Source organism: Chrysochloris asiatica, unplaced genomic scaffold, assembly GCF_000296735.1.
Source record: "Chrysochloris asiatica unplaced genomic scaffold, ChrAsi1.0 scaffold00244, whole genome shotgun sequence".
Taxonomy (NCBI): Eukaryota; Metazoa; Chordata; class Mammalia; order Afrosoricida; family Chrysochloridae; genus Chrysochloris; species Chrysochloris asiatica.
Window position 1 is genome coordinate 563,817 of NW_006408762.1, and position 26,431 is coordinate 590,247.

Genomic DNA, 26,431 nt, shown 5'->3' on the forward strand with positions numbered 1-26,431 from the left:
GACCGGGCTGCAGGAGGGTTGGGTCTTGGGCGGGTCGGTTGGGCCTCTGGGAGCCTGGATGTCAGTTAGCGGGCTGCAGGAGGGTTGGGCCTCAGGCAGGTGGTTTGGGCCTCAGGCGGGTGGGTTGGGCCTCTGGGGGCCTGGAAGTCAGCCACCTGGCTGCAGGAAGGTTGGTCCTCGGGCGGTCAGGTTGGGTCTCAGGGGCACTGGGCCTTAGCAACCTGGCTGCGCGGTGGGTTGGGCCTTGGGGGCCCTGGACCTCGGCCGTGGTGGGTATGTTATTTGGGCCTTGGTTGGACCTGGGCCTTTGTGACCAGTCTGTGGGAAGGTTGGGCCTCAGGGCAGGCCTTGGCCTCAGTGAGAGTGTCTGTGCCTTGGGAGGGCCTTGGCCTCAGTGGGCAGTCTTGTGCTTTGGGTGTTCCTGAGCCTCGGTGGCTTGGCAGAGTTCTGGTCTAGGCTGGGGTTGTCGAGGGCTGAGATAATGTCTGGAGGGAGGCAATGTCCGTATTTGATGATGTAAAGAATGCCTCTCTCAGTCTCTCTGCACCTTGTGTACCCCAATTTTCCTGATATCCGCGCCAATATCCCTCTCTATTTGTTCAGCTTTGTTATCCTTTTCTCTGGAAATGCAGCCCCCTATGTGGGGTTGCTCTAGCCCTGCATTCCAGTGTCTGTAGGGGGCAGAGGCTCTTGCTGGCAGGTGCAGAAGCAGGAGCCGCGAGCAGGCAGGCAAAAGCTTAAAATGCCTGTAATTCGTCAGCAATTTGATCTTTTAAAAAAAAACGAGTTCAGACTGTTGAAATATAAGATCTTATGTTTGTTCAAAGGTTGTCTGTCTGCTAGACAGAGGTTGCCTATGTGTGATTCTGCCTTTTTCCCCAGAGACTTCCCTACCTGGGTTGCCTGGTCAGGGAGCCTCGTATCACTGCCCAATACATTTTTTGAAACAAGCATAACCCTCATACCCAAACCAGCAAAAGGCATCACTAATTAAGAAAATGATAGACCAATATCCCTCATGAACAAAAAAAATTCTCAACAAAATCCTAGCCAACAGAATCCAGCACCACATCAAAGAAATTATATTTCCTGACCAAGTGGGTTTTATTAAAAGGGATGCAAGTATTGTTTAACATTAGAAAAACAATCAGTGTAATCCACCATATAAATAAGAAAAAGAAAAAGAACCACACGATCATACTGATTGATGCAGAAAAGGCATTTGACAAAATCCAACATCTATTCCTAATAAAAACACTCAACAAAGTAGTAATTGAAGGGAAATTCCTCAACATAAAAAGAGCATATATAAAAAAATAACAGCCTACATCACTGTTAGGAAAGCCTTCCTTCTGCAAGCGGGAACAAGACAGGGATGCCCTTTGTCACCATTCCTATTCAACATTGATTTGGAAGCATTAGCCAGAGGTATTCGGCAAGATAAGGAAATAAAAAGCATCCAATTTGGCAAAAAGGAAGTAAAAGTCCCTATATTTGCAGAAGAAGATATGATCCTATATATAGAAAACCCCAAAGACTCAGTAACAAAGCTACTAGACCTCGTTGGATGATTCAGCACAGTGGCAGGGTATAAGATCAACATCCAAAACTCAGTTGTATTTCTCTATACCAATAACGACAGTGCTGAAAAGGACATTAGGAAAGCAATACCAGTTACAATAGCCCCCCCCAAAGGATGAAATATCTAGGAATAAATGTAACTCAGAGAAACAAAGGACTTATACAAAGAAAACTGCAGAACAATACTACAAGAAACCAAAGTTAGAAAATGAAAGAGTTAGAAAAATGGAAGAATATACCATGCTCTTGGATAAGAAGACTTAACATTGTGAAAATGTCAATACATCCCAAAGCAATTTACACCTATAATGCAATCCCAATCCAGATTCCAACGATATTCTTCAAAGAAATGGAAAAAAACAATTACAAACTTTATACTAAAAAGAATGACACCCATGATAAGCAAAACATTGCTTAAAAAGAAGATCGACTGCATCTACTCCCTGATTTCAAAATTCACTACAAAGCTACAGTTGTTAAAACAGCAATAGAATTGCGAATCCAGAAATTAACCCATCTACATACAGTCAACTGAATTTCAGCAAAGTACCTAAGTATATTGCATGGGGAGCCAATAGTCTTTTCAACAGATGGTGCTGGCAGAATTGGAAAGCGATACGCAAAGACTGAAACAAGACTTTTACCTCATGCCATATATAAAAACCAACTCACCATGGATTAAAGACCTAAATGTGAATCTCAGAATTACGAAGGCCTTCAGTGTAGGGACAATACAAAGTATGCACAGAGAACGAAACACTCTGAAAATCGCAAAAAAAAAAGTACAAAAAATAGATCAATGGGACAGGCTGAAAATTTAAAAATGTATGTGCATCAAAAGACTACATCAGAAGAGCAAAAAAGGAGCCTATAGAATGGGAAAAAATGTTTTGTAATGACACATCAGACAAGGGACTAATTTCCAAAATATATAGGAACTTACAAGAAAAGGACAAAGAACCCAATTAAAAAATGGGCACAGGACATAAATAGACACTTCACCAAGGAGGAGATCCGGGCAGTCAACAAACATATGAAGAAATGTTCAAGATTGTTGTTCATTGTTGTTGTTGTTAGGTGCCATCGATTCTGTACCGACTCATAGTGATCTTAATATACAGCAGAACGAAACCCTGCCCAATCCTGGGCCAACCTCACTACTGTTGCCATGCTTTAGTCCATCGATTCTGCCACTTGGCCAATTCATCTCTTTGAGGGTCTTCCGCTTTTTCTCTGACTCTCCACCTTACCAAACATGATATCCTTCTCCAGTGAATGATCCCTCCTGACAATACGTCCAAAGTAATAGATGAAGGTTGGCCCTTTTAGTCTCTAAGGAGCACTCTGGCTGCACTTCTTTTGGTAGCCTATGGTACTTTCAGTATTCTCCTCCAACACTATAACTCAAATTCTTCTACTGTCTTCCTTATTCACTGTCCAACTTTCGCATCCATATGAGGTTGATGGAAATACCAAGGCTTGGGTGAGGCACACCTTAGTCCTCAAGCTGATATCTTTGCTCTTCAATACTTCAAAAAGGTCTTGTGCAACAGATTTGCTTAATGCAGTATGTCGTATGATTTCTTGACTGCTGCTTCCATGAGTGTTGATAGTTGATCTAAGAGAATGAAGTCCATGACAACTTAAATCTTTTCTCCATTGATAAGAATGTTGTTTATTGGTCCAGTGTTGAGGATTTTTGTTTTCTTGACATTGAGATGTAATCCATGCCAAAGGCTGTGATCTTTGATCTTCATCAGTAAATGTTTTAAGTCCTCTTCACTTTCAGCAAGCAGGGTTGTATCATCTGCATATTATAGGTTGTTAATGAGTCTTCCTCCAATCCTGGTGCCACGTTTTTCTTCATAGAACCCAGCTTCTCGTATTGTTTGCTCAGCATACAGGTTGAATAAGTATGGTGAAAGAATACAACCTTGTCACACACCTTTCTTAATTTTAAGCCATTCAGTGTTCCCATGTTCTGTTTGAACAACTGCCTCTTGGTTCTGGTACAGATTCCTCATGAGCACCAGTAAGTGTTCCGGAATACTCATACTTCTCAATGTTGTCCATAGCTTGTCATGATCCACACAATCGAAAGCCTTTGCATAGTCAATAAAGCACAGATAAAACAACATCTTTCTGATATTCCCTCTGCTTTCAGCCAAGATCCATCAGACATCAGCAATGATATCCCTCATTCCATGGCCTCTTCTGAATCCGGCTTGAACTTCTAGAAGTTGTCTGTCAATGTATGATTGTAGCTGTTTCTGTAGTACCTTTAGCAAAACTTTACTCATATGGTATATCAAAGAGACTGTCCAATGATTTCCGCATTCTGTTGGGTCACCTCTCCTTGGAATGGGCACAAATATGGATCTCTTCCAATCAGTCGGCCAGATAGTTATATTGCAAATTTCTTGGCAGAGATGCGTGAGTGCCTCTTGTGCTGCCTCACTTTCTTGAAAGATTTCAATTTTTATTCCACAATTCCTGGTGCCTTGTTCTTTGCCAATTCCTTCAATGCACCTTGGACTTCCTCCTTCAGTATCATTGGCTCTTGATCATATGCTACCTCTTGAACCGGTTGAACATTAACTGGTTAATTAACTTTTGGTACATTAACTTTTGGTACAGTGACTCTCTGTATTCCTTCCACCTTCTCTTGATGCTTTCTGCATCATTCAATAATTTGCCCAGAGAATCTTTCAATAACTAAAATCGAGGCTTGAAATTTTTCTTCAGTTCTCCCAGATTGAGAAATGCTGAGCGTGTTCTTCCTTTTTGGTTTCCTGATTTCAGACCTTGGCACATTTTGTTGTAATATTTGGCTTTATGTTCTCGAGCTGATATTTGAAATTTTCTGTTCAATTCTTGGACCTCCTCATTTCTTCCATTTGCTTTAGCATCTCTATGCTGGAGAGCAAATTTCAGTGTCTCTTCTGTCATCCATTTTGACCTCCTCCTTCTTTCTTGTGCTCTGAATGACTTTTTGCTTTCTTCGTGTATGATGTTCTTGATGTCATTCCACAACTCTTCTGGTCTTTGATCTTTAGAGTTTATTGCATCAAATCTGCTGATCTCTAAATTCAGGTGGAATATATTCAAGGTCATATTTTGTCTCTTGTGGACATGTTTTCATTTTCTTCAGCTTCACTTTGAATTTTTATATGAGTAATTGATGGTCTGTTCCACAGTCTGCCACAGATCTAGTTTTCACTGATGATATGAAGCTTTTCCATCATCTCTTTCCTCAGATCTAGTCAATTTGATTTCTATGTATTCCATCTGGAGAGGTCCACGTGTATAGTCACCTCTTATGCTGTCTAAAGAATGTATTTGAAATGAACAAATAATTGGTTTTATAGAATTCTATCATGTGTTCTCCGGCATCATTTCTATCATCAAGGCCATATTTTCCAATCCCTGATCCTTCCTCTTTGTTCCCAACCTTTGCATTCCAATCACCAATAATAATTCATGCATCTTGATTGCATGTTTGATCAATTTCAGATTGAAGAAGTTGGTAGAATTCTTCAATTTCATCCTCACTGGCTTTAGTGGTTGGTGTATAACTTTAAATAATAGTGATATTAACTGGGCTTCCCTGTAGGTGCATGGATATTATCCTATCATAGACAGCATTGCACCTCATGACTGGTTTGGATATGTTCTTTTTGACGATGAATGCAACACAATTATAGCTGCTAAGATGGCAGATTAGGTAGAAGTGCAGTGAGGAGCTCCATCACCAACAACACAGAATACCAGACCAAGCAGGCTCAGGGGATGATGTGAGAACGCTGAACCTCATATAATGGAATATTTAGAAGATTGGAAGGCTTACAGTTAGGGGAATTTGTAGCAGAATCAACAAATCCATTGCTTTCTAATTCAAGATGCTAAGCTACTCCTGGAGCCGTCATCTTGGGACAGACCAAGTGGGGGAAAGATCCGAACAGCCACGAATTCCTGACCTAACTGCAGAGATACAGGTGTGGACAAGAGATGTAATTCAAAACAACAATGAGATATCATCTCACAATAGCAATAGTAGCAAAAGTAAAAAAAGTAGAGGATAATAAATGTTGGTGAGGATGTGGAGAGACTGAGTCCCTCCACATGTTGGTGGGATTGCAAAATGGTCCAACCATTCTGGAAAACAATATGGCGCTTCTTCAGAAGGTCGGAAATGGAGCTACCTTATGATCCAGCAATTCCTCTACTTGGTATTTATCCACAAGAAATATGATCCATAAAACGAGTATATATATGCACATCAGTGTTTATAGGAGCACTATTTACAATACCAAAAAGATGGAGACAGCCTAAATGCCCATCAATGGAAGAATGGGTAAATAAACTTTGGTACACACACAGAATGAATTGTAAGCCACCGCATGAATTGATTTACTTTGAGGACATTATGCTGAGTGAAATCAGTCAACCACAAAAGGAAAAATATGGCCTAGGACCATTATTGTTAAATATTAAGAAAAAGCACCCACACTAAAAGGGGAAAGGAAAAAGTTATTTGTTTTTATTTTATTTTTTGTCTTATTTTTTTATTTTGTTGTTGTTGTTGGTTACTGGGATGTACGGGGTGGGGTGAGGGTAGGGAGTGGAAGGTGGATCACAGGGTAGGGAATAGACACAGGATAGTGAAGCAGAGGGTAGAGAATATACACAGCATAGTTTGATTGCTGAGAGTGGAGGACACACACTAGAAGAGGAAGGGGAAAGGAAAACAAAGTGAATGGGAGAATAGCTTGGCAGGTTTACCTGGGCTAAATAGGACAGAGGTAAATAACGATTTAAGCATAATTTTGGAACAGGACTCTTGGATATAAAGATTGAGGCATGGTGTGAATGGGTAAAAGTCAGAAAATGATATTATGATGCTTGGCTATGTTTTGAATCTTGGTTTCCCCTTGACGACTATTGTAAAATAGACACTTGAAGGGGAGGGAGAGGAATAGCAAGAAACATCACCAGAGAAAGTGTGTAGGTCCGTCTTCAACCTCAAATTGATTGGAATACCTTAAATGAAGCTAGAACTTGCCCAGTGAAGGAGGCTCCCTGCAGAGCCTTGCATTGCACAAGAACATAGGTGGAATCTTGATCCCCATCCAGATTCTTCTGAGTTGGGACATTTCTATTTGAAAGGACAAGCAGGCCAGTCTGGAGCAGCTAGAAGAACAGAAGATACTTCCTGAAAGGAAGACCAGCAGGAAAAATAGAAAACAATAACTATTGTAGTAGTCCAATTGACTACTACAAGAACAAGCAAGTTGTTCTCCAGGGAGCCATCAAGGCAAGTGGTCCCTTCAAGGCAAACCCCCTTCCAAGACTGAATCTCAGTTAGAATACATTAGCAGGCATGTGGTCCTACTGCTGACCACATTGGTCACTGATAAGGGGAAGTGGGGGAAAAACAACAATGAAGTCATGTAGTAAACCAGACCACATTGAATAGAGTCCTGTTAACCTGCTTTGAGAATTGGTTAACCAGCAGTATGATGAGACCTGGGGACTCCTGGGCCCAGGGGCAGGAACATGGCCCAAGAGAACTAGAATGGAGTGTGAAGCATGCAGTTGATATTAAGTGAGGTGAGATAAACAAGACACCCACACTTGCAGATAGTACCTATTTGACCTGGCATTAATGGCTGGATGATCAGAACATGACTAGAGGAAGAAAGAAGAGGAACAGAAAAAGAAAGACACAGTAACCCACTACAAGTGGATGAACTTGGCCTATGCTTGTAGATGCAGTAGGACAAAGGAGGGGAGAAATCTCTACACTGAGGATCATTCCTATCCCCTTGGTACACAGGGTGACAGGGATGGGGAACTTAGACATTGTCTACCCAAAATGGGGGGACTGGCTTGCAAGTCACAAGAAGTAACTGGCTTACAAGATTTCAATAGGGAACCTAGCTCCACAGGATACAGGGAAAGGTAGAATCTCCACTGAGTTGTTTCCAACCTGTTTGGATGGGGTTGATAAAAGGTGAGGGGGAAAGGACTCCTGTGGTTCAGTAGGGAATAATTGCTATCAGGTCTGACAGTGAGTAAATGTAAATGTTTGGTAACAAAAGGAGGGAGTCGCTGATTTTGCAGCCCAGGAGTGGAGATCCTTGGAACAATCAAGGGAGAAAGGGAAGTAGGAGACCCTGCCTGGGGAGGCAGTGACACTAAGGATAGAGGCACAGATGAAGCAGAGGCAGAAATTATGACATGGGCACAAGGAGCGGCTGGTGACTCTGGACTCAGGGAGGGAAAGGGTTGTGGGCTGACCACTAGGGGGCAGGCTTGTGGGGGTGTACTCTTTGGTTGTTTGATGATGTATGCAGGGGATTGTGATCATAGCAATGAAACAAAATATCATACGATGAATGTAAAGATAATGTTCATCCATGTAAACTAACACATAATTCACAATAAAAAAATTAATAAATGGAATAAAAAAGAAAGAAAGAAAAAAGAAATGAAATGGCATACTGCATTACAGGCTACTCTGCTGCACAAAACTTCTTTAAAGTGTTCAAGAGCAAAGATGTCAGTGTACCTGACTCAAGCCATGGTATTTTCAATATCCTCCTATACATGTGTCAGTTGGACAGTGAATAAGGAAGACGGCAGAAGAATTGATGCATTTGAGTTATGGTGTTGGAAGAGAATATTGAAAGTACCATGGACTGCCAAAAGAACAAACCAATCTGTGTTGGAAGAAGTACTGCCAGAATGTTCCTTAGTAGCCAGAATGGCCAGACTTCTTCTCTCATACTTCAGACTTATTGTCAGGAGGGGCCAGTCCCTGGAAAGGACATCATGTTTGTTAAAGTGAAGGGTTGGAGGAAAAAAAGGAAGACCCCCAACAGGATGGATTGGCACACTGGCAGCAGTAATGGGCTTATATATAGCAAGGATTGTGAGGTTGGCACAAGACTGGGCAGTGTTTTGTTCTGTTTTGCATAAGGTCTCTATGAATCAGTAGCAACCTTATGGCACCTAACAATATCATGAGTTGGAACTGACTTGAAGGCACTAACAACAACAACTTTCCTTGGTTGAATACACAACAAGATTTTTAAATTCTAAAGTTTATTATTTTAATCTTTTCCTCCTTAACTCGGTGCTGGCATTTCCGTAAGATACAAAGAGATCTGTTCCTAACAGTGATTCAAAATCTGCATAAGCAGCAAGTGAATGTAATTGCGCTGAAGAACCTGTTGGGAGTAGGGGTTGGTTTAGTACTTTTTAATTGTGAAGGAAATTTTACAAAATATTCAAGGGCAAGTAGGAGTTGTCCTTAAGTCAGACGACTGTAAAAAAAAAATTGCATGTTTCCAGAGAAATTTATATCTTGCCAATTTAATGTGGTGAGAGTCATTTCTAAGGTAGCAGTTACACAGGTACCATACCATGTTCTTTAACACTACCTTGCCCAATTTACATTCTATACCTGGAGAAGTAGCATACACCAACTATCATTTTCTTTTATGGTGGTGAAAATATACAGAACAAAATACATATTATTTCAACAATTTCTGCATATATAATTCAGTGAGATTAATTTCATTCCTCAAGTTACACAACCATTCTCTGTCCTTTACCAAATTCTACCACCATTAACCTACACTTAATGCACACTTACTTCCCCCTCTGGTTGTTGTAGGGTGTCATAGGGTCAGTTCCAACTCATAGTCACCATATTTACAATAGAATAAAATATTGCCCAGTCCTGTGCCATCCTCATAATCCATATTGTGTTTGAACCCTTTGCTGTAGCTGCTATGTCAATCCATCTCATTGGAAGTCTCTCTTTTTGACAATATCCTATAGGGGTAAGTCATAAAGTTTTGCTACTAGAGTTCTAGTTCATGTATGTAGGAGTTTATTCCAAACAAATCGTGTCTCCAAAATCAGTGGACGCTGCAGACAAGTTTTTTTTTTTTAGTAATACACTTATCTTAGTCTCATTACGGTGTTTTCAAAATAAAGGACCAATAAAACAGTGGCTTACCAGGAGATCTGCTGGGCCAGTTAAATTTAAGTTAGACAAGTTAGCTCAGAAGTTTATGATGACAGTTTTTTTGGGGATTCCAAAGGACTGATCTTGATAGATTTTCTCAAAAACACAGGATTATCATGGGGGCTTATTAGAAAAAAAAGTTTTTTTAAAAAAATTGAGAAGTGCACTGGTACGAAAAAGACAAAGAAAATTATACTGAGAAATTTTTTTTCCATCATGACAGTACATCTGCTCATTCTGGGTAGCAAGGGCTGTTCTACGAGAATTTCCTGGAGAAGTCTTACCCTATACACTCTATATAAGGAGCTCTGGTAGCGTAGTGGTTATGAACTGGGCTGCTAACCTCAGGGTCAGCAGTTAGAAACTACCAGCTGTTCCGTGGGAGAAAGATGAGGCTTTCTGCTCCCGTAAAGATTTACAGCCTTGGAAACCATGTACAGGGTCGCTATGAGTCGGAACCGACTCCACGGCATATAACCACCACCACCATCCACTCTATAGTCCTATTCTTGCCCCTTCACACATTTTCCCCCCCAACTTACATTAAAAAATAACATAAGTTGAGTCCCTCAAGGTTGTCCAAACTGGCCTTTTGACATAGTGTAAAAGAAAGAGAGCAAAAATTCTTCAGAGAAGGATTAGAGTGTTGGAATCACTGCCTTCATAAGGGTATGGACCTTGACAGGTATGTCAAGAAGCAAATTATTCACATTTTGATATTTTTATTTCATAAAGGCTCCTATGATTTTGTAACAACACTTTTTGACTTACCTTCTTATTTTATCAAGCTTGATGTTCTTTTTTGGGGATTGGTCCTTCCTGATAACATGTTCAAAGTACTGAGCTAACATCTAGCCATCTTTATTCTAAGGTGGATTCTGACTGTACTTATTCCAAGACAGATATTTTCTATTTTTTCTCAACACCGTAATCCAAATGTCAGTTTTTCTACAGTCTTCCTTTTTCTTTGCCCAACTTTTGCATGTATGTATTGTGAATGAAAATAGTATCTAGATTGAATAAGTATGGTGACAAGATATAACCCTGTCTCTCCTCTTTTCTAATTTTAAAGTACCAGCAGCCCCTTATTCTGTTAGAAAAACTGCCTGTTTATTTATGCATAGATTGAACATGTTCACAATTAAGTATTCTGGAATTTCCATTATTTGCAATGTTATTCATAATTCTTACCACTTACATACCATTAATAATTTGTGGAGTTTATATATCTGCTCATTTTATATATGTGAGATCATACAACATTGATGATGACTGGCTTATTTTACTCAGCATAATGTTTTCTATGTTTATCTATGTCCTGATGTGCATCAGAACATTATTCTTTATGCTTGAATAAAATTCTATTGTATGGATATTCCAGGTTTTTCTGTCTATTCATTAGTGGATGGACATTTTGATTGTTTCTATCTTTTGGATATGAATAGTTCATCAATGAACATTGCTGTACATGAGTCTGTTCGTGTTGCTGATTTCAGATCTTTTGGATATATACATAGGTGTGTGTATACATGGTAGGTCTATGTTGAATTTTTTGAGGAACTGCCAAAGTGTTTTCCGCTGTGCCTATATTATTTACAATGCCACCAGCAGTGAGTGGGGGTTCCATTTTCTCCACAACCTCACCAAATGATTTCTGGCGGTGAGATGGTATTTCATTGTGGTTTTAATTTTGCAATTCTTATCTTAACAGCAACAGGTTTGGTTTGGGATTTAGCACACCCTAGCTCTGGTAACGTAGTGGTTACAAATCAGGCTGCGTACCGCAAGGTCAGCAGTTCAAAACTACCAGCTGTTCCGCGGGAGAAAGATAAGGCATTCTGCTCCCCTTCGGAAACCCTGTACAGTGTGGTTATGAGTCGGAAATGACTCCACGGCACACAGCCACCACCACCATCATAGTTTATGGACTCCTGGTGTGGCGTTGTGGGTTAATGCTCCAGACTGCAAAGCCGTTTGAACTGCATGGTAGTCGGTTCAAGCTCACCAGCTGCTCCTCGAAAACCATATACAGGGTCGATATGGGTCGGAATCGACTAAACGGCACTTAACAACAATAATCATAGTTTATCCTATGGTACCATATTAATGTTATGGAATGCTCCTTTAATGACAAGTACTCAGATGCCTGCAAAAGTAAAAATGTTCTCATTGGTGATGAAATATATGGTACTTGGTTGAGTGGCACCGATAGTTAAATGCTGTACTACTAGTCAAATGGTTGGTGGCCTTCTGAAAGGTCAAAGTCTTGGAAACCCTGTGAAGTATTTCTAATCTGTGCACATGGAGTTTCATTGTTCACAAATTCCCACTGTCCCACCAGGAGTCCACACAATACTCAAACTTTCTGACCACTTTCCTTTTGAGTTCTATAATTTACTGCACAGTGAGCAACAGCAAGAGTTGGATCATTGTTGGCTGACTTCTCTGTGGGGTGAACAAGTTTATCCATCTGGTACTTTTAAGATTCTTAATATTTCTTGGAAATGTATTTTCTCCAAAAATCCTGCCATAACTTTTCAGGCATATATAGGTGTCTGAAATGTTGATTTAGTTTTTCAACTGATGTTTAGTCCTAAATATTGAATTGGCACCATTAAAGACTTTTTATATCACTAGAACACTCATATAGGAAACTAGATTACATGTAATATATCTGGTTATTAGAACCAAATTCTTAATCCTGCTAATTCTTAAAAATCAGATATTTTGAGGGGAGGGTGGGGAACGTGGACACAGGATATTTTGGGTGCTGTGGAGGGAGGCAATACACAAGAAGGGAGAGGGGAATGGAAGAACCAGGTGGATGGGAAAACAATTAGGCAGGTTTACATGGGCTAAGTGGGATAGAGGTAAATAATGATGTATGCAGAACCTTTGAACAACAGGGCTCTGGGTTACCGGGATTGAGGCATGTTTGGAATGGGCAAAAAGTGGGGAAACATTGTTAAGATGCTTGGCTGTCTTTTGAATCTTGGTTTCCCTTGCATACCATGATAAAATAGACACTTGAGGGGGAGAGAAAGAATAGCCAGAAATATCACCGTAGAAAGCTTGTAAGTCCGTCTTCTCCAAAATTTAATAGAAAAAAAAAAGAAAGAAAAATATCAGATTTTTATTATCTATCTAATAGACAAGCCTTCTTGACCTATACTTGTCTACTTAAATATAATTGTCCTATGGGGATTTAAGTAATACAAAGGTATTTGTTATTTTTCTCTTTGTTTTGTGGCTCTTTTTCAAATAGTAATCTCATGCATACTGTAAAAATTGGAAGTAAAATTGGACTGCCTTCTGAGATCATGTTCTACCAACACCACAGAACAGTGACTGGTCTTGTTTAGTGGCCAATGAGTATAAAAATTGCACTTTACCAAATAATCTCTTCATTTTACCAGTCAACTATGGAATTTGATGAGGCAACTAATTTTTGTATTATTTTTCTTTTATTTTGCCATAAGGAATAGCGTTTTAATTAGGTATCTGTGTAGGATAAGCACTTGGTTGGTTTGAACCACAAAGTCCACAGTTCAAACTTACCAGCTACTTCTCAGAAACCCTATACAGGGTTGCTATGAGTTGGAATGGCACTTAACGGCAACAACAACAACATAGATATAATGTTGCCATTAAGCATAAACTAAGGAGCTTGTGTGATGCAGTGGTTAAGTGCTCGGCTGCTAAGTATAATGTCTGCAATTCAAAGCCACCAACTGTTACATGGGAAAAAGATGCAGCAGTCAGTACCCATAAAGATCACAGCCTTGGAAACTATGGGGCAGGTCTACTCTGTCCTATAGGGTTGCTATGAGTTGGAATCAGTGGCAATGGGAAAATGCAAACTTCTATAATTTCAACAGTTAATCTATCCCTACTTTGCTACATAGCTTACTGACAGCTGTTTCATCTCTGCTTCTCTAAAACTTTTCATTGTTTGAATGAGATAGTGGTAGCAGATTCACCATGTTTGCAGTGCATTGCCGCAATGAGTGTGCAGTAAAGATCAACATCAATCTAAACTCCAAAATGTGGAAAGTGATACAGTTATCACCTTTACACTTCATCTTCTTCAGTAGCTCTCTCTCTCTGTTTTTCACATTCCAGATTTAGCATCTGGAACTAGGTCACAGTTCAAATAGGCAGATGCCAGAAACAATTATTGGGAGTCCACATGAAATTCCAACTTTCTGAATTGCTGGCCACAAATTTGAGGTTGGTTTCCTACTACCTTTCTGGATGCTAATCACAAGCTCAGGAGTTCACAAGACACCCTTTCTTTCAGATCTGCTGATTTCCACAGCTAAAGTGTCTCACAGAACTCACAGAGACTATACCATACTTAGAGAACACAGAATAAAGGCCATAAAGAGGTTGAACTCTTGAAGCATTCCCAATGAAAAGCTTCCATATCCCCAGAGATACACCACCTTCCTGAGAAAAGAACTTCTCATCAACCAGGAAGCTCTCTGTGCCTCCATAATCAGAGCTTTTATTTTAGGAGGTTAAATATGCCTCCCAAAGTTTGTTGATAACAGCCTCCCAAGTGAGTATTTTCTGGCATGGCCAATTCCCACTCACCAGCATAAATTTTCAGGTGTGGCCTATAAATCCCGTATCAAGCCCTCCCCCAATAACTAAGGGTTATTTCTCAGGAGTTAAGCACAAAGCCACCATACTTAGTTTAATCTAGGCCTTTTATTCCATAGATTTATTGCATTTCTTTTATTATTAACAGCAATTTTTATGTTTTATGTCTATTATAAAAAGGATTTTTGTTTGTTTTGGTTTACTTTCTCACATATAATTAACTGTTCATTTTTTCTATCTCACACTGTTAGCAATTGCTGTTTTACAAATAACTGGATTTGCTCCACTAGTCACAGTTATCTGTTGTTCAAAAGATAATTTGCTTACTTTAATAATTGCTTAGGCAATATTTATAGCTATTTTAAGTGTTGCTTTTCCAACTGGTTTGCCACAGGGGTAATAGACAAGTGGTGTGACCTGTAGAATTTAGATTTAATTTGTAGCTTAAAGAGTTATCAGACTATGCCTTATATATCTTTTTTTTAAATGTTTTATTATGAATTATGTGATAGTTTACATGGGAGAAAATTAGTTTTACATTCATCCTATCCTATATCGTTTCATTGCAATGGTTACAATTCCCTCCATACATCATCAAACAACCAAAGGGTATATCTTACAATCCTGCCTGCCCACCCCCCACATCCCTCCAGCCAGTCATCAGCATACAGCCTCTCTCCTTCTCTGGGTCTAAAGTCCCCAGCTGCTCCCTCTCTCCAAGTCATCATCTCTGCCTCCATCTCTGGCATTACTGCTTCTCTGGGTAGGGTCCTCGCTCTCTGCTCTTCTCCCTTGATGGTCCCAGCGACCTCAGCTCCTAGACTGCAAAGTCAATCACTCCCCTCCTTTTGCTACAAAACTTCTACCTTTACATTTCCAACCCTCACAATCAGTCCTGATAACAATTATTCACTATTGTATCACAAGAGACCTATCCCTATCTCCTTTCTTCAGCCCCGCCCAGACAGATTGGATACTACTCAGTGGAGATTCGACCTTCCTCCACACCCTCTGGATCTAGGCTCCCTCTTGAAAGCTTGTAAGCCAGTGACTTCTTGCCTTTGAATACCCCTACCACATTTTGGGTAGCAAATGTCCAAGTTGCCCATCCCTGTCTACTCTGTGTATGGAGTGGGTGGGAATGATCCTTGCTGTAAAGATTTGTTCCCTCTTTTGAGCTACTACATCCATAGGTGAAGGTCAAGTTCATCAAATTGTATCAGATTACTCTTTTTTTTCTTCTTCTTCTTCTTTCTTCTTCTAGTTGAGCTCTGATCATATAGTCATTGAAGCCAGGTCAAGTGGGTATTATCTTCAAGTGTGAATGTTCTTATGCATATGCCGTCTCTTATCATTAGTATGCTTTACTCTCTACCCTTTTCCTCTGTGGCTATGACACTGACTCTGGGCCCAAGAGTCCACAGGTCTTGCCACACTGTTGGCCAACCAGGTCTCCACCTGGGTTCACAAGAGTCTATTGAACGTTTTAGGGCTTACCTTGCAGCTTCATTGCTGTTTTTCCCTCACTTCCTCTTATCTGTGACAAACGTGGTCACCAATCATGTCTTCCCACTGAGTCTTAGTCTTGGAAGGGGGTTTGCCCAGAGGGGACCCGACCACTTGCCTTGATGTCTTCTGGGCGAGCAACTAGCCTGTTCTTGTAGTTATCAGTTGGACTGCTATTATTGTTTTGTATTTTTCCTGTCCGTCTTTCTTTGAAGAGATATCTTCTGTTCTTCTAGCCACACCAGGCTCTTATATATCTTTTTGTTTAATTGTTACCTGTTATATGCTCATCTGTTCTTCTGTTATCTATTTGCATAAAATGACGGTCAACATAAAATTTATTCTCCAAATAAGGATAATTTTAAAACTTCTAAAACTCTTTATTAATAATTAAACAGGGACAGCTAGTAAATATAGTCACAATATATAAAACTCAGGGTATCTAGACTAGTTTATTCTTTGACATCTTACATTTCTTCTCATTCCTGAATGTTAAGCATACCTTGAATGAGAGAGCTTTCATTTCCTAAATAACATAAATGACACCATTACTCGTGGAAGCTCAAAGTGTACTCTCCCTTTATTTAAGCTAAAGAGACCTCAAGCTGAGTTTGCTCAATTAGCAAAAGATTGGCTTATGAAAATATTCCGGCAGCAGATATGTTATCTTCAAATCTATATAGGGTGAATCCTTTTTTGAGCTGGCAGTGTTTGTCTTATATAGTGTTTGCTAAAGCTGAAGATGGGAGAAAAATAAGGCTTTCTGCTCCCGCAAAGATATACAGCTTTGAAAACCATATACAGGGTTTGCTATGAGTTGGAATTGACTCAACTGCACTAAACAACATAGAAAGCAGATGTAATATAGTTGCATTAATTTATTATTTTACTGTTGGTCATAAGACTTTTATTTTCTTCATTGCAGTCACTGTTGTTAAGTGCCATTGAGTTGGTTTTTATTAATTGCAACCTGAATTAGGGTTTCCAAGGAGCAACTGGTGGGTTAGCAGTCCAGTGCCACACCAGAATTGAAATACACAAGAACCTACAAAAACCAAAACTTGTTAATTATCTAGGATTGTTTCTGTATACAATTAAATCATCTGTAAATAGACAAGGTTTAAGTTTTTCCTTACCAATTTGGATGTCTTTAATTGTCCTTTATTGCTCTGTCTAGGACTTAAAATTATAATGCAAGATTGAATGGAGTGTCACAAAAGGTATCTTTATATGGTTACCGTTTCGAAAGGGAACATTTTTTTTAAGGTTTTTATTGTAGATTGAGTAAAAGTTTACAGGGCAGATCATCAGTTCTACATTCCATAAATCACACACCTTGTTTCATTACAATGATTATAATCCCCTCCATGTATTCACAGTTAACAGTATTTCTGTCTATTCACTTTAGCTTTCAAAACAAAACACTCAGGAATATATAATAATTTACACTTCCAATGGGCACATTCTGCAAGTCTGCGTCCTAGCCACCACCACTTAGACCCTCACTCCCCATGAATCTAGAGTCATCAGCCGTTTCTCTTCTCTATTACCCCATCTCTGCCTCCTTCTCTGGCATTGCTGCTTCTCTGGATAAGGTCCCACATTCTTCTTGTGCTCCTCTCCCTTGATGGTCCTAGGGTCCTCTGTTTCTGGATGTAAGATTAACCACTCCCCTGTCAGTCCAATCTGTTCCAGTCAGTCAGCCAGATAGTTGTCTTCCAAATTTCTTGGCATAGATGAGTGAGTTGACTGTGCCGTCTCACTTTCTTGAAAGATTTCAATTTTGATCCCATCAATTCTTGGTGCCTTGTTCTTTGCCAATTCCTTCAATTCACCTTGGGCTTCCTCCTTCAGTAGTATTGGCTCCTGATCGTATGCTACCTTTTGAAATTGTTGAACATCAAGTATTTCCTTTTGGTACAGTAACTCTGTGTATTCCTTCCATCTTCTTTTGATTCTTTCTGCATCATTCAATAATTTGCCCAGAGAATCTTTCAATAATGAAAGTCAAGGCTTGAATTTTTTCTTCAGTTCCTCTAGCTTGAGAAATGCTGAGAGTGTCCTTACTATTTGGTTTTCTGACTCTAGATCTTCGCACATTTTGTTGTAATATTTGACTTTATCTTTTTGAGCTGACCTTTGAAATTTTCTGTTCAGCTCTTGGACCTCTTCATTTCTTCCATTTGCTTTAGCATCTCTACACTGGAGAGCAAGTTTCAGTGTCTCTTCTGACATCCATTTTGACCTTTTCCTTCTTTCTTGTCTTCTTAATGACTTTTTGCTTTCTTCATGTATGATGTCATCCCACAACTCTTCTGGTCTTTGGTGTTTAGTGTTTAATGTATCAAATCTGTTCTTCAAATGATCTCTAAATTCAGGTGGGATATATTCAAGGTCATATTTTGTTTCTCATGGACGTGTTTTCATTTTCTTCAGCTTCACTTTGAATTTGCATATGAGCAATTGATGGTCTGTTCCACAATCTGCCCCTGGCATTGTTTTGACTGATGATATGGATTGGAGGAAGACTCATTAACAACCTGTGATATGCAGATAATACAACCTTGGTTTCTGGAAGTGAAGAGGCCTTAAAATATTTACTGATGAAGATCAAAGAGCACAGCCTTCAGTATGGATTACATCTCAGGGTAATGAAAATAAAAATCCTGACCACTGGACCAATAAACTACATTCTTATCAACAGAGAAAAGATTGAAGTTATCAAGGACTTCATTCTTTGTGGATCAACTTATGGAAGCAGCAGTCAAGAAATCAAATGATGTATTGCGTTAGGCATATCTGCTGCACAAGACCTTTTTAAAATGTTGAAGAGTAAAGATGTCAGCTTGAGGGTTAAGGTGCACCTGCCCCAATCCATGGTATTTTCAGTAACCTCATATGCATATGAAAGCTGGATAGTGAATAAGGAAGACCATAGAAGAATTGATTCATTTGAGTTATGGTCTTGGAGGAGAATATTGAAAGTGCAATGGACTGCCCAAAGAACCAACTGTTCTGTGTTGGAAGAAGTGCAGCCAGAGTGCTCCTTGGAGGCCAAGATGGCCAAACATTGTCTCTCATACTTCAGACATATTTTCAGGAGGGACCAGTCACTGGAAAAGGATATTATGTTTAGTAAGGTTGAGAGTCAAAGAAAAAGGAAAACACCCCCAGTGAGATGGATTGGCAATGATGTTGGCCCAGGATGGGCAGTGCTTCGGTCTGTTGTGCATAGGGTCACTATGAGTCAGTACCGACTCAATAGCACCTAACAACAACAACATAATTTTCTTAATAATACATTTAAGTTTTACCAAATCAATTTGTATATCAATTGGCTCTTTGATGCAAATATGATGCAGATTTCTATTTTCAAAATCATTTCAGTGTCAGGATCACTGGTCTTTTACATGACATTATTCATCAAAAGTGAAGAGATTAAGTGGATTGATGATATGTTTTAAAATTATGTGTATTCTAAAACTTGCCTTTAAGTGTTATTAATAACTTGAATATATAACAGTGGCATAAAATAATTGAATTAGATTCAAGTAAGTATCTAAATTATTTTAATAGAATTAAAACTTTTTTATAAATTCAAATAATTTAGTGATAATCAAAATAATCTTGAATACAAAATTTGGTATAGTTTTTACTAGTACACATTCAACATTGTTATAAACAATGTTATAAACAACATATTCAACAATGTTGTTATAAAATACAAATTGCTTATTATTATATCCCCTGCTATAGTTAGATGCCATCAAGTAGGTTCAGATCCCTAAGAACATTATGCACAGTAGAACAAAACACTGCCAGGCCTTGCACCATTTTCACAATTATTGTCACATTTGAGCCCTTTCCTGCTGACACTTTGTCATTTCATCTGATTGGGGTGTTCTTTTTTAGCTGACCAAGCATGATGCTCTTGTTCAGAGACTGAGCCCTCCTGATAATTTGTCAGAAGTGTGAGAGATAAAGTCTCACCATTCTTGTTCCTAAAGATCATTTTGGTTGTACTTCTTTCAAGACAGATTTTTTGTTCTTTTGGCAGCCCATAGAACTCTTAATGTTTTTTTTTTTTTTTTTTCCAACACTATAGTTCAAATGTATCAGTTCTTCTACCTTAACCATTTTCCAATTTTCACCTACGCTTATGTTAATTAAATGCTTTTCTAACTCTTAGAAGTTTTCTAAATCATAAACTTCATTTTTTAAAAATGTTTTATTGTGAATTATCTGATAGTTTATATGGGAGAACATGAGTTTTACATTCATTCTATCATATATTGTTTCATTGCCATGGTTCCAATCCCCTCCATGCATCATCAACCAACCAAAGGGTGTACACTGCAAGCCTGCCCCTACACTACCCCCCCACCCCCCCAGGTCTTCAGCACACAGTCGCTCTCCCTCTCTGGATCTAAAGTCCCCAGCTGCTCCATTGCTTCACGTCATTGTCTCTGCCTCCATCTCATGCACTGCTGCTTCTCCGTTGATTGTCCTAGGGACCTCCGCTCCTAGACTGGAAAGTTAATCACTCCCTTCCTTGCTATAAAACATCTACCTTTACATTTCCAACCCTCACAATCAGTCCTGATAACAATTATTCACTATTGTATCACAAGAGACCCATCTGCATTTCATTTCATCAGCTCTGCCTAGACAGATTGGATAGTACTCACTGGAGATTCTGCCTTCCTCCATGCCCCCTGGCTCTAGGTTCTCTCTTGAAAGCTTGTAAGCCAGTACTTCTTGCCTTTGTAGCACGCTTCCCCCCATTTTGTGTAGCCAATGTCCATGTTGCCCATCCCTGTCTACTCTGTGTGTGGAGGGGGTGGGAATAATTCTTGCTGTAAGGATTTGTTCCCTCTTTTGAGTTAATGCATCCATAGGTTTAGGTCAACATAAACTTCATTTTAATTAGAGAAAAATGTCTTTTTTAGAAATTAAAGCAAGCATTTATTAAATTTTTATCAGCCTGTTATCAGTGATAGAATTTCTATACCTCAAAAGTATATACTGACTCAACCAGAAGAAGTAAGAAGAGGGAAAAAAGTGTAATCTGATACAATTTGATGAACTTGACCCACAGCTATGGAGTCTTGATTCATGGACTAAGAAGAGAAGGAGTAAGAGCTGGTGGCCAGGAGGCAGACTTGCATAATGTGCCCTTTGGGGATGTAAATTATATATATGCCTGAGTGTTTTTTTGTTTTGTTTTGTTTTTTTAACAGAAGCTAAAGTGAATAGAGAGAAATATTGTTAACTGAGGGTACCTGGAGGGGATTATAATCATTGTAATGAAACAAGGTTTATGATTTGTTGAATGTAAAACTGATGATATGCCCTGTAAACTTTCACTCAATCCATAATAAAAACCTTAGGGAAAAAAAATGTAATACCTGAGGGACACTTTAATATCCATTCTTTACTGTGCATTATAATTGTATAATTTCATACAACTCAATTCAAAACTAAAGCCAACACTTGGGCATTCAGTAGTTAATGATCAACTTTGAGTGAATAATCTCTCTCCTTTACATTTTGCATTCTTTTAAAACAGTTACAAATATTTCCTAGAAACTTTCTGACTTAATCAAATACATATCAATATCCCCAGAAATCATTTTATGTAATTCAAAATTATTCATGGAATTTAATATGCTGACATTTACATTAGATAGGTTTCCTTTTATTAAGAAACTCTCCTTTGTAGTTCAAATTAGTGCTGTAGCAACCTTGTTCTTGGTTTCGATTACTTACGTAGTAAAATTATCTTCTGTTTAGAGCAATAGAGCCATTTTCTTTTTTTTTTTTTAATCTCTTGGTGTTACACCTCTTATTTATTGAGAAACTATACCAAATAGAGGGATTGCTGGGTCATACAGTATTTCAATTTCCAACTTTTTTAGGAAGTGCCATAACATTTTCCACAGTGGTTGCACCATTTTCCAGTCCTACCAGTAATATAGCAAGGTCCCAGTCTCGCTAGTATTTGTTATTATCTGTTTTTTTTTGAATGTTGCTATTTATGCTAGGGTGAGATGATACCTCCTTGGTTGCTTTTTTTTTTTTTTAATTTTTATTATGAATTGAGTGATAGTTTACATGGGAGAACATCAGCTTTACATTCATCCTATCGTATTTCATTTCATTACAATGATTACAATCCCCTCCATGCATTATCAAACAACAAAAGGGTACACCCTGCAAGCCTGCCCCCAGGCCGTCAGCACACTCCCCCTCTCCCTTCTTGAATTCAGTCACTCCATCTCTCCACATCATCTTCTCTGCCTCCATCTCTGGTGTCACTGTTTCTCTGGGTAGGGTCCCGCACTCTGCTTTTCTCCCTTGATGGTCCCAGAGTCCTCAGCTCCTGGATTGCAGAATCAACCACTTCCCCCCTTTTGTTACAAAAGGTCTACCTTTACATTTGCAACTCTCACTGTCAGTCCTGATAACAATTATTCACTATTGAACCACAAGAGTCTTATCCCCATCTCCTTTCACCAACCAGCTCTGTCCACATAGGTTGGAAACCACTCAGTGGATGATTCTACCTTCCTCCGCACCTAGAACTATTTTTTAAAGGAAATTTCAAATTGTACTGTGTAGGTTTTGCAAACCTCAATACAATAAAGATCACTGATAAAGAGATTTATTTTCATGCATCTACATTTAAAAAAAATATATTTTGGCTATCTTGTATGTTCCTTAAACCATTTTAAAAAATCAATTATTGACTTCTTCCTGAAGCTGTGATAACATACAGAATAAATGAATACTTACATTTTAATGCCTGGTTTGATAGATAGAAAATAAAATATTGACTTTGATACATAAGATATTTAGATTAATTGTTGTTGTTGTTAAGTGCTGTCAAGTCAATACTGATACATAGCAACCTTGTATAGGGTTTCAGGGAGTCCTGGTATGGTGCTATGGGTTAATGTGCTGGACTGCAAGGTCTGATTGAACCACAAGATTGTTGATTCAAGGTCACCAGCCACTCCTTTGAAACCATATGCAGGGTTGTTATGAGTGGGTGACAGCAGTTAACAATAAGTTTCCAAGGAGCGGCTGGTGAGTTTCAATCATTCATCTTGCGATTCAAGCTGACTTTTCAATCTAATGCTTATTCTACAGCACCACACCAGGACTCTCGATTTAATTTTTACGCAACTTTATAAATCATATTCTTGTATTTTTGCCACTTTGCCTAATTGTCGTTATTGTTAGTTGCTGTTTCTGTCTCTGATTCATAGCGACCCCAAGTACTCCAGAACAAAACACTGCTGGTTCCTGTACCATCCTCATAATTGTTATGTTTTAGTTCATTGTTATGTCAGTTCATCTTGTTGAGGGTCTTCCTCTTTTTCACTGAGCATACACTTTTCCAGGGACTGGTTCCTCTTGATAACATGTCCAGATTACCTGAAATGAAGTTTTACCATCTTTGCTTCTAAGGAGCATTCTTGGTTGTACTTCTTCTAAGACAGATTTATTTTGTTCTTTTGGTAGTCCATGGTATTTTCAATATTCTTTGTCAACACCATAATTGAATTGCACCACATTTACTTTGTTGTTGTTGTTAATTACCTTTGAGTCAATTCTGAATCATGGTGACCCTATGTTCTTCAGAGAAAAATATTGCTCAGTCGTGTAGATGATCCTAAGTATATTCGAGTATATTGTTACAGCCACTATATGTTTAGGATGCCTTCCAATCAAGGTGGCTCATCTCCAACCACTAGATTCTGTTGTGATGATCCATATATACATATATATTTTTTTTCCATATGGTTTTTTTTTTTTCCATATGGTTTTCATTGGTTAATTGTATGGCGTAAATCACCAGGCTTTCTAATCCTATTCTGGCAGCTACATTGAAATCTGTCTATCAACTGTGATCCTGCTGGTAGTATTTGAGATACCTGCTTGAACAATCATAACATCACATAATCCACCACAGATTGACAAACTGACAGATGGATGGTGGCCATTAACTATGACAAATTATTAATGTTTCAAAGTTTTTCTTTAATCCTTGTTGTTGTTGTTGTGTGCCCTTGAGTCAGTTCCAACACATAGCAACCATATAAGACATAGTAGAACTTCCTCATTGGGTTTTTTCAAGAGCAGATCTCCAGGGCTTTTCTTCCACAGATTGGCTAGTGGGTTTAAGCTTCCCACATTTTCAGGTAGCAGCCCAGAGTTTAACTATTGCACACCAGGCCACCTTCCTATTATTATAATAACTTATTAAGGTTACAAAACACTACATTTTGAGAACATTTCATGTTTTAAAATCTTATCGCAATTTGTTAATTTCCATATATATAACATACTTTTTCTTAATGGTCAAACTTGTTTTCCTTTTAAAACTAAGACCTATAACTGCATAGAGATTTAAACCATTTTTTTTTTTTTATGTTTACTTGTGCTTTATTGACTATGTAAAGGTATTCAACTGTGTGTATAATAATAAACTATGGATAACCTTGTGAAGAATGGGAATTTCAGAACACGTAATTGTGCTCATGAGGAGCCGGTGGCACTTATTAGAACAGAACAGGGGACATTGAATGTTTAAAAATCAGGAAAGGTGTGCATCAGGGTTGTATCCTTCCATTATATTTATTCAATAAATATGCTGAGCAAATATAGCTAAAAGCTGAATTATAGGAAGAAGAATTAGGCATCAGGATTGGAGGAAGCCTCATTAACAACCTGTGATATGCAGATGATGTAACCTTGTTGACTGAAAGTGAAGAGGACTTGAATTACTGATGAAGATCAGACTACAGCCTTCAGTATGGATTGCACCTCTCAATGTAAAGTAAACAAAAATCTTCACAACTGCACCAATAAACTATGTCATGATAAGGGAGGAAAATATTAAGCTGTCAAAGACTTCATTTTGCTTGGATCTACAATCAGTGCTTATGGAAGCAGCACTCAATACTTCAAATGACATAGTACATTAGGCAAATTTGCTGCACAAGACCTCTTTGTTCAAGAGCAAAGATGTCAGTTTGGGGACTAAGGTGTGCCTGACCCAAGCCATGGTATTTCTCAGTGCTTCTGTGTACATCCAATAAAAAACCACAGAGGGAATGGAAACAAATTCTGTTGAATGATGGTGATGCATGGAGGGGATTGTAATCATTGCAATGAAATGAAATATGTTAAGATAAATGTAAAGCTGATGTTATCCCATGTACACTATCACTCAATTCACAATAAAAGCTTAAAAAACAAAATACAGCTTTGTTTTTTTATGAGCTTAAATTAATAACTTTATTCAATGTTTTTGTTAAGTGCCCTCGAGTCGGTTCTCACAGAGAATCTATAAAGGGTTTCCAGGGACTAACTGATGAGTTTTGAACTGCTGATAGTCCAATGCTTATCCAACAGCACACTGTAGGTCATAAAAAAGGGACTTACTAGGTGTCATTGAGTCACATTTGATTCCTAGCGACGTCTGTATAACAGCACAATCTTTTTCCCAGTCCTGTGCCATACTCAAAATCTTTGTTATATTTAAGCCAAAGTCAGAGACTAAATCACCAGAAATCTCTCAATTAAAAGGAAAACTAAGCTAAAAAATATCTTCTGTGAACTTTTTAACTTTTGAAGCATTTATTTTATAATCCTTAACTGTCAAGAATGATCACATCTTTTAACATTAATGACAGCTCTTTTGGAAGAATAAGGGAAAAGTATTGTTATAATAAGTAAGGGATGCTTAAGACTAAGCTGCTAGTAGATTATAATTTAGTGAAACGTCTGCTTTTATGTGGTTGATATTTCTTCTGTTGTATACTGGATTATCCATTATTACTCAATATATTGCAAATTAATTAAGGTATTTTTTATGCCATGGAAATCATTCAATATTTTATCATTTATATATGTTTATTGACTGTACAATGTACATAAGTAAATTAAACAATGAATGAAATCTAACAATTACTTTAGAATATTATGAAATTTTTATAAAAACCACTGATATTTCTATATTGTCACAGAACAAATACATTAACATTTTAATTTTAACAATAATCAACAATTTTAGATTCAAGTGTATGTGAATGTGGTGCTGTAAGATAAGCACTGGACTGCAAACCACAAGGTCAGCAGTTCAATCCTACCAGCTGCTCCTTGGAAACCCTATACAGGGTCTATGAGTCAGAACCAACTCAATAGCACTTAACACCAGCAACAAGTTTAAAATAAAAAAAGACAATTGTTCATATAAGATAAGTAGCATTATGTCTTAAAATGTATGTGTGTGCTTTGTCTCGTATTTTAGTTTTTCTATTTCATAAATAATTCAGCTCTGATTGACTAAAAACTTGTCATAGAAGTGTCTCAGAATTTGATTTTTAAATTCTAATGGAAAACCCAAAGGTCAATTGAAGAAATTGATTTCTTTAGTTTTTAGGTAGATGGTCTGATCATTATATCAGTCGTATTTACATAAACTTAGTTATCATGTTTACTAGTTAGAAAGAGATTAGGGGAAACTGAGCCTATGGCCCTTGACCACCCCTCAGGTCTGGAAAGGAACTCATCCTCATGGCCCAATTTTCAGCCAAGCAGTAGATGGGTTTATGGGAGGGGATAGTAACACTGGTAAAGTATGCTCACCAGGGAATGGTCAATCATTTGAGATCAAAACGGTAGCATTTT

The 26,431-nt window shown here is 38.3% G+C and overlaps 1 protein-coding gene across 1 annotated transcript in view; it reads left to right on the top strand.

Moving 5' to 3' along the window:
* Window positions 1-26,431, top strand: part of LOC102834381 (protocadherin-11 X-linked-like) — a 124,424-nt gene that overhangs the window by 65,659 nt on the left and 32,334 nt on the right. The window lies entirely within an intron of this gene.